The following is a 7,946-nucleotide window of genomic DNA, read 5'->3' as shown; positions in this document are numbered from 1 at the left end:
TTCTGCCGATTAAAATAGAGGTCCTGTCGCTGCGGGTTATGGCTGAGTGCTAGATAGTAGAAACGGATTGGCAGCAGAGCAGGTTCGAGGAACTAATGCTATTCGATGAGAGGAGGCTGAAGGCACTGTACCATGTTCAGGGTTATCAACATAGGATTGCTAGGGCTTTTAGCAAGAAAGTTAAGTCTCGAAATCTTAAGAAAGGGGATTTGGTGCTAAAAGACAATCGAGCTCCTATCCATGACCCAAAGGGCAAGTTCAGACCCAATTGGACTGGTCCTTACATTATCAAAACCATTTGGTTAGGTGGAGCTGTTATTTTTATGGACTTGGATGGCCTAGAATTTTCCCAACCAATCAACATGGACAAGTTGAAAAAATATTACCCCGAGAGGCTCGTTAGGCCGAAAACCCGGAAGGACGACCTAGGCAAAAGTTAGAGCACAAAAAATTAAAAAAAAGAAAAATTGAGCTCGCAAGGTTGAAAACCCAGAAAGGGCGGCCTTAGCAAAAGTTAGAGCGTAAAAGGAGAGCGTTAATACCTGAGCAAACCCGAACCGAACTACGTAAGGATTGATTCCCATCTTCGGGATATGTAGGCAACTTCATTCTGAAGTCCGGCCGTAAACACCTCCAAATCAACTGTGTCCATATGTTTGATCAAGGCATCCTTGTCTGTTCGTTATTTGAAAGCTCGGTTGTGATCCTTACCCTAAGAGAAGAGCTGACTACAGTGCTGAGCAGTGCTATTAAGTCAATGGGCAATTTTCCATTTCTGGATGCGGGGTTATACATCTCGAGGATGGATTCCATGTGTGTCAAGTTGTGATCCTTATCGAAAATGGTTTTGAAAAGTTTTAATAAAAGTTGATTTTGTTCAAATTAATCTTTTTACAACTTAAACAATTTTTGGATCAAAAAGAAAATTTTAAGTGCCCACAACTTCAGTTTCATTGATTTCAATACAAAGTTCTCCAACTCTTGATACAAATCAAAGTTGCTTTTATTACATTCAACAAGAAAACTTAAAAAGTAAAGATCAAAGCAATAAACTTGGGGTATAGATGAGTCAGGTGTTCATGCGTCCCCTCCCTGAGCTCATAGAAGCTTCTGATGCTAAAGTAGGCCCAGTTTGTGCCTCATCTTCAAGCCAAGTTAGGCACTCGCCAGAAAGTGCGTAGTTAAAACTAGGGGCAGGAGCCAGAAGTTCTCTTGTCCTCCAAGCAGTGGGATATCGAGCCAATTGTGAACCTCGGATTAAGAACGAAGTCGGGTACTTTACTCTCTCTTCTGGGCAAGTCCGGTCATGTCCGAACTGACACCTGAACCAGAATAAAAAGTAGAATACGCAATGTGTCAAGCTAATTAGTTGAATGCCGGGTTGCCGAGCCATGCTGTAGCTCATCTCGGGCAGATCAAACCAGGGGCAACGCCAAGCAATGTCAGCAGCAGACCTGTTGCACATTCAATGGCACCAACATCCCTCGTTCGGGAAATCAACTAGCCGTTGGCGAAATAAATAGCCTTGTGCTGAATATGCAGGGCAAGAGGCCACTACCTTCAACCTGTCTATGAGCCATATCTGGGGAAGGATAAAAGAAAAGAGAGATTAAAGAATAGAGAGGTGTATGTTGAGAGAAAAGGGCTTTAAGAGAAAAACAAAGCATGAGTGCCGAGTAATGTGAGAAACATATATTAGAAAGGGTGGGAAACATTACCTGAAGAAGTAGTGGACTCCCTGTGAATTTGTTTGTCTCTCACCGATAAAAGACGTCCAAGCCCATCAAAGTCTCGGCTAGTACGAAGCCCATGCAACTCTTGTCCTCTTTCAAGCCTTGTGCCATTTCAACTAGCCGAATGCTAGACCTGCCAAAACTAGGGGCAAGAAGGAAATGTGCTAACATGCACAAACAAATGGCGTATTGTCAAAAACCTCGCCAAAGAAGATCGCCTAGGTCACTAACATCAGAAAACCGATGAATTAGACTGGGAATATCCAACTCTCCATTGTGAACCAAAGATCGGGCATCATGTAAAGTGAGCCCACACATCTTTCCCAAAGCTTAGATGTGACCAAAACGGGGCAGAGGTAAGACTTCCTCGTCGCACTGGGACTCCATTAGAACTTGAAATTCTACAATTGTCGGGCATATCTCTTGTCCCCCGAACCTAAAGACATATGTAATTGGGTTCCAACATCTAGTTGCGGCATGTAAAAACTGAAAACAAAGCGAAGAACGACTCAGTGGGAATAGTGCATTTATGCCGAAACCCCAAAAATTCAGCTTTTCTGAGCCATCTAAACTTGCAATCCAAATCGAGAGTTTTTTGGTGAAGAATGGCTCCATTTGTGAAGAGTTTGCAGCTGAAATGAAGAAAACACGAAGTCTGAACCTTTTGTAGAAGATAAGGCAGTGAATGGAAGCCAATTGTCAACATTTTGGAAGGTCCTCACACTGGTGGCCGACAGAGTCCATTCATGGCTGACAGCCCTTTTTGCAGACCTACGATCCACCTTTGTGTTGTGAGTGCTGAGAACCTTTGTTTTGTTCTACTCTTTGTATATGTTAAGGTCCTGTTTGGAGTCCTTTTAGTTTTAACAAGTTTGCTATGTTATATTTAAGTTGTTTATCGAGTTGTTTTGGTAATCGAGTTCTGTATCGAGTCATTTTGTTGTGTATCGAATTGTTTTGTTGTTTATCAAGTTGTTTTTATTTTGATTATCGAGTTGTATTACTTAATTTATTTTAGTTGTTGATCAGTTTGTTACCTGATTCAGACTGTTGTAACAATACAAGGATTCGATTTTCAATGTCAAATTCAATCTCATTTTCATGCAATGCGGTGCTCATGATGTAAAATACAACACTTTTTTAAAAAGCTTGGTTTTCATTCCGATCATAGTTGTTTTTATAAAAAAAAGTGCAGTACAAGTTTTTAAAGAAAATAAAATTGTCTGAGGCTGTACAAAGTGCTAACATTCCTAACAAAAGAAACTAAGCAAAAATACAGATAGATCAGCGCCAGCTATCTTAGGCTCGAGAGGCCCTCTTCCTCGGCGAAGTGGACTCTGCAACACTGTCTCCATCTGCGTCGCTATCTAAACTGGATGCCGAACCGGAACCGGAGTCACTGCTGCTCTCTGCCTCAGAACCTAGCTTAGTAGCATCGCCACTAGCAGAACCAGGGCTGGCGTCATTGTCTCCACTCTCGGATGACTTGGCATGCTGACTCGCTACCTCCTCGGCCTCGCTAGTCTCAGTGTCATCCTCGCTCAGAATAGGCTGGAAGGGCCACTCTCAGCTCGAGCGCTCCTAGCTCGGCCTTGGCTACGTGCTGGAGCCTGTCTTTCTCTCCCTGCTGCCGGAGGAGGTACTGATGGTAGGAATGGCAACAGGGTGGGGCGGGGTCAGGGATCACACTCCCCATCCCCGATCCCAGATTGTGAAAATCTCCTCGGCCCCGGCCCCAGCCCCGGCCCCGGCCCCGATCCCCTACGGGGAACCTACCACCATCCCCATCCCCGCCCCCCAACGAGGATCGAGTTTTCCCGACCCCGAAGATTCTCCGCCCCCCAAATCTGTTTCAACAACAACACAATCAACAACAACATCATCATCATCCCCTATCAACAACATCCCCAATCATCAACAGATCATAAAAAAAAAAAATACAAAAAGATTTGAGATCTGTGTCACAAAAAGAGAGAGAGAGTAGACTATCAGCGGCAATGGACGATGGAGGAGGCCATGGTGGACGAAGGAGGACGGTCGGCGTCGCGGACAGTGGCGATGGACGACAGAGGAGGACGATCGGAGATTCGGAGGCGATGGGTGGCTGTGAGTGCGACGACGGAGGAGGAGGAGGAGGAGGAGGAGGAGGCGGCGGTGGCTTGGAGAAGGAGGAAGCGGCGGTGGAGGAGGCGACGAGAGGCAGAGCCAACTGCGGAGAGAAGAAAGAGAGTGAGAGAGAGATCAGCGAGTGAGGGTGAGAGTGATGAGAGAGACAGATCAGATCAGATCAGACTGTATAGAGGGGGTTATATATATAATTAGATAGAGGGGTGTTATGGTAATTTCATTTCGGGGAGAAATAGGGTCGGGGACGGGGTTGTGAAAGCGATCCCCGTCCCCGGCCTGAAACTGATCGAGGATTTAATTTCAAATACCATCCCCGGCTCGTCGGGGGTATTTTTTGAGAAAAAACCGCTCTTATCGGGGACGGGGGGTCGGGTCCCCGTCGGGTCGGGTCCCTAACTGATGGTCCTGGTGCTGCTAGTGCTGTCGATATAGGTGGGACCTGAAAAGAAAATTGTCATATGTCAGCCACAGTATGTGTATCTGATGCAAGTAAGGTGTGCAGAATGAGTATATGCAAAGGTCAGGTACAGTGTATGAATTCAAATGTAGTGTATTAGTGCAGCGTGGGAAAATTTTTAGTTGAAATGTCAGTTTCAGTGTGTTAGTGGAAATTTGATGACTGGAATGCAAGAAAACTGAAAAAATAACCTGAATGTCGTGGTAGCCGAGCAGTGCCTCCTTCCTTAATATCATGCCCTCGAATGAGGCTAACAGCTCTAGCAGATCCTTGGTGTATCCAGGAGGTGCCTACAAATGCATTGGAAGTGATCAATGTCCAAAAGGAACAAATTTCATAAAGAAATGGGAAAACTAAAGAATGAGGTTCATAGTGGTGGTGCATCAGGAGCTCTAATGTATCTGTGTCTTGCTGCGGGAGGCTCAATCGGGATCTGATATGCCTCCCTAGTATACCGCCAACATGTGAGTGCAGTAGGCAACTTTGGCCAGCCGGTCCTCTGTCTCGTTTGTATGGCCCCTCCACTACGTGCCCTGGTCACCCTGGGTACTCTGGCTCTCTCTTTCACAGCTGGAGCTCTCATCCCCTTACCTCCGCGAATGCCGGTAAAAGGAGGCATGAGGTGTGTCTCGATGAATGTAGCATAATCACGCTCCCCCAAGAAGTAATCGGCGTCCAAGCCTCTAGTAAATTGGATCATCTCCTGGGAGGTGACCTCCTCTATAGCTCTCATAGATGGTGGAGGCACCATGAGAACTATCAGTTGCGGTAAACCCAAGGTCTGGCATACGAAACGCTCGCCTAGGAACCAGGCCCGGCAAACCGGACCCTCGAATAGAAGCCGGAAACGGGTGGCCCCTCGAGCTCCGGCAAACTGGTCCCCGACTTCCTCAGGCATCGTTGCCCAAGGCTACCATGTGATCTGTAAACAGAAAATACACAGATTGTTAGTTCCCATTAGATATTACAGTATGAATCAGAGCTGAAGTATGAATCAAAGCTGAAGTAAAGTGTTTTGAGTTACCTCTGCTGCAGTCACAGTGTCGAAGTACCAGTAAAAGAATGAAAGAGTCTCTCGTGTCCTCCGCAGGCATCTCCCATCATACCGGTGAGAGTACGACACGACATGAGGCATCTCCACCTCTAGCTTTGGGGCAAGAGCCGGGAAGTAGACATATACCCAAAGCTGTAAAAGAAAAGGGTCATATTAAGTGTACAATAAAACACAGGGAATGCAGAAAGCAGAATGTGTGTACAATGTCTAGAGAATGTAGAATCCAGAGAATGCAGAAAGCAGAGAATATAGAATGCAGAATACAGAGAGCAAAATGTGTAGTGCAGAAAGTGCACGTGTAAAGCAGAAAGCACGGCAGGAAATGCAAAGCAGAAAAGGCAAAGCATACCTCCCAGGCTCTCTAGTAGCCACCGACCCTGTTCCATCTCCTGTGGGATGTTGAGCTCGCATACATATAATGTGGTAAGGCCAGCACCACCCCAGTCATAAACACGGACCTAAGACAAGTCCACCAGTGCACTCAGGAGATATAATCCAACAGTGTTCGCTCTGTTTGCGAATAAAGTGGTGCCGAATAGGAACATTAAGAAGCCATGAGCGTAATGCTCGGTCTCCTCTCGTGTCACTGGCTCTCTCCCTCGAAACTGCTCTACAAACCAGCTGTACCGGACCATCTCCGATAGGAAGATAGGTGAGTGTGCTCCTAGCAGGTAGATCAGTGTCGCCTCCCACTCACCCATGTCTTTATCATTAGGAATCGAACGACCCCCTACCTCTATGCTAGTGAGCATAGAGAAATCATATAGAGTCATCGTCATCTCTCCTGCGGTAGAGAAGTGGAAAGATTTGGTGGTATCCCACCACCTCTCTACCAATGCTCCGAGTAGAGGTCGACTCGCTATGAGGTGCGATAGTCCCATGCAGAACAAGCCGAAGCCAGCCTTATTAACAATATGGCAGACACCATCGAGGAGCTCCATATACCACTCCCTCGCAGATGTGGCTCCGTAGCCTTTGATAGAGTGGGAATCCTCCTGTGATCAGAACGGGCAAGTGAAAGGCAATGTAAGAAATACAGTGCAAGAATATGTTTGAAATGAGCAGGTGAAAAGTAGTGTAAGAAATACAGTACAAGAGTGTGGTTTAAGCAAGAGATGTAAGGTACAGTGAAGAAAACATGAGAATACAATGTATACCTCGGTAGCGCCGTAGGATAAATAGGAGGCCGGCTCTCGTAGAAAAATGTCCTCTGGTGCGCCTTGCTCAAACCTCCTGAAATACCGGCACTCTCAGGTGGTAGCACATATGTCGGAGGATCATATGTCATCAGGTCGAAGGGTCGAACCCTGGGTGGTAGTAGCACAGGCTCGAGCTCTGCCTCCATCCCTGGGCACAACTGAGGTGAAACCTCTGGGGAAGCTCCATCATGAGGAACGTCGTCCGCCATCTGGAAAGAAGATGAGAAAAGTGGCCGAAAATGAGGAAAATGGGTGGAAAATGCCAAAAGTCAACAAAAGTCAACCCTAAGAGAGAGAAAAGGGAAGAAAAAGGCCAAACCCGGGAAAAGGCATAGAACTCAAGAAGAACTTGAGGAAAACAAACCTCAAGTGGTGAAACTCCAAGAAAAAGCACCGAAATCGAATTTCAATCAGTTTAAAACGGAGTATACAAAGAGGATTTAGCGAGTCAAAAGTGCGTGGGGCATTGGAAAACGCATATAAAGCTCGGATCTAGAGAGGAAAAGTGTCTAGAGAGAAGGATGAAGGATTTTCGGCTATGAAGAAGTGTGGAAATGAAGTTTAGGTGTGTTTATTTAAAGACCTGTGGTGAAATGACCAAAATGGGCCTGAACTGCCATCAATGGCTGACCGGCCACTAGTGGTGGCCGACAGGTGGCCGACGCCCTCCCCTTGTGGCCGAACAGTGCCCAGTTTTTCTCCTTTGAGTTTTGATGCTATTTTGTGTCTTCATTTCTCAAGAAGTGCAAGGAAAGTTCACTTTTAAGTGCGAATTGCCTCTGCGGAAGCTCCAAGCTGTGTTTTCAGTGCAAGATCTTCATTGCTAGTTGACACGAACGAGGTGTATCCTTTTAAAACATATTGCAACTCTTCCAATAGGTAAATCGGAAGTTGCGACTGAATTGGTTTTATCAAATACGCTTTTCTCATTGCATCGAACGTGTATCTCTTTGTCGTTGCATGGAACGTGCATTTCACGTATACTGTTACATAGAATGTGCATTCTGTTACATAGAACATGCTTTCAACTTATCATGCATAGAACATGTTGTTAATCTTGCATAGAAAATGCATTTTGTGCTATTGATCGTGCATAGAACATGCATTTTGTACTGTTACATTGAACATGCATTCTAGAATATGCTTTTGTTTTGTTTCTCCTATGTTTTGCATAGAACATGTCATTGACATTGTATCTTGGTTATTTGTCTTGCGTAGAACATGCATTCTTACTACATTGTACATGCTAAGTTTCTTTCTTATGCAGGCATGATATTGTATATACGGTTCATTCAGAGGCGTTCCAGGTAGAATCACTTGTACCCTTCAAACCATGTTCTGGTTAAAAACATGTGCGTGTGTCCTGATGTTTATCA

This window comes from Camellia sinensis, chromosome 1 (genome assembly GCF_055761805.1).
Source record: "Camellia sinensis isolate YWXY chromosome 1, ASM5576180v1, whole genome shotgun sequence".
Lineage (NCBI taxonomy): Eukaryota > Viridiplantae > Streptophyta > Magnoliopsida > Ericales > Theaceae > Camellia > Camellia sinensis.
This window is presented reverse-complemented; position numbering follows the sequence as displayed.